This window comes from Seriola aureovittata, chromosome 24 (assembly GCF_021018895.1).
Source record: "Seriola aureovittata isolate HTS-2021-v1 ecotype China chromosome 24, ASM2101889v1, whole genome shotgun sequence".
Taxonomy (NCBI): domain Eukaryota; kingdom Metazoa; phylum Chordata; class Actinopteri; order Carangiformes; family Carangidae; genus Seriola; species Seriola aureovittata.
In genome coordinates, this window is record NC_079387.1 from 3,615,757 (window position 1) to 3,617,084 (window position 1,328).

A 1,328-nucleotide genomic window follows, 5' to 3' on the forward strand; every position below is an offset into this window, starting at 1 on the left:
TAAGCTAAACTTCCCACTGCTGGCTGTGGTTGCGTATTTACTTACAGATATGAAACGCTACCAGTCTTCTCGTGTAACTGTATTTTCCAAAATGGCGGAACTAGGTAAGAGACGTGTACGATGATGCTGACCTTTCACGTCTTTCATTTAAATGCCAACATTTTTGTTCGGTCGGCCCGAATGAGGCACATACTTTACCCTGACAGACATTAAAATATTCACTAGATTTCCCAGCATTTTTTTTTTTTTTTTTTTTTTTTTTTTTGAACAGCTCATGTGAAAAATGCTATAAATACCAGTAGCCCAAAAAAGGAGGCAAACTGCCTCCACACACCTGTAGTCAATTAGTCCCTCTGCCTGCTCTATCTCATGTAACAGACTCGAGTTCACTTCAATCATTTGAGCGTGAATTCTCGCACGCAGGATTACTCGAATCTACTGTACAAGGCAACCCATGCCAGACGTGTTACACAGTGTGTGCTTCATTGTGTGTGTCCCGCGTTACACACTATCATGTCTATATGTTTGTTCAGATGTTGCAGTTTACTTTTACTAAGGAAAAGAGCTGTATCAAATTTCAGATTCTCATTAAGATTTTGCATGTCAGCCCCTTCTCTTCCCAAGAATACAACCTGCGTGATTATAATATGGTGTTTAAATTCATTTCTAATGACTTTGACTTGACAAGATATATTTTAGGCGTAGCTGTTGACAGATATTTCATATTTTGAATACTGATTTTGTGTTTTTTACAAAGTTGATTTGTTTAAGTACTTGTTTGGTGGCGCCTCTACTTCAGAAACATTGAAAAGATTTATTTTATAAAATCATTTATAGATGACACACCCCGGTGACGGCAAGTCTTGAGCAGACATTACCTTATTTTGAGGGATCATAAGGCAAAAGGTTACTGGATACAAAGTCCAAACTTGTGACTTGTTGGATTTATCAGCTGTAAACTTTAACAAACAGTCGTCATAAATTTGGAAGCAACAACTTTTTCTCAATCAACACAGTCTGTGTGTAATCCCCCTGCAAGTGGCTGGACTCAGCCAATAAAAACTAGTCCTCCTGGCAAATCTAGAGAGAGCGCGCTCGGTCCGTCAAAGCTGGACAAACAGGGCCCTGAACCGAGCCGCTGAGGAGGCCCAGACCCACTGCAAAGACCAACAGTAGCCTTCTGCCTTTCATTTTCCTTTTCTGGTCTGGCTATGTTTTTATTATTATTCTGTCTCTGTTTTGACTCTGTCTTTCTCCCTCTCTCTCACTCTCTTTCTCCATCCTCATCTTTCAAACGACATATGTCTTTCAGACTTCCTGCGAAGCTG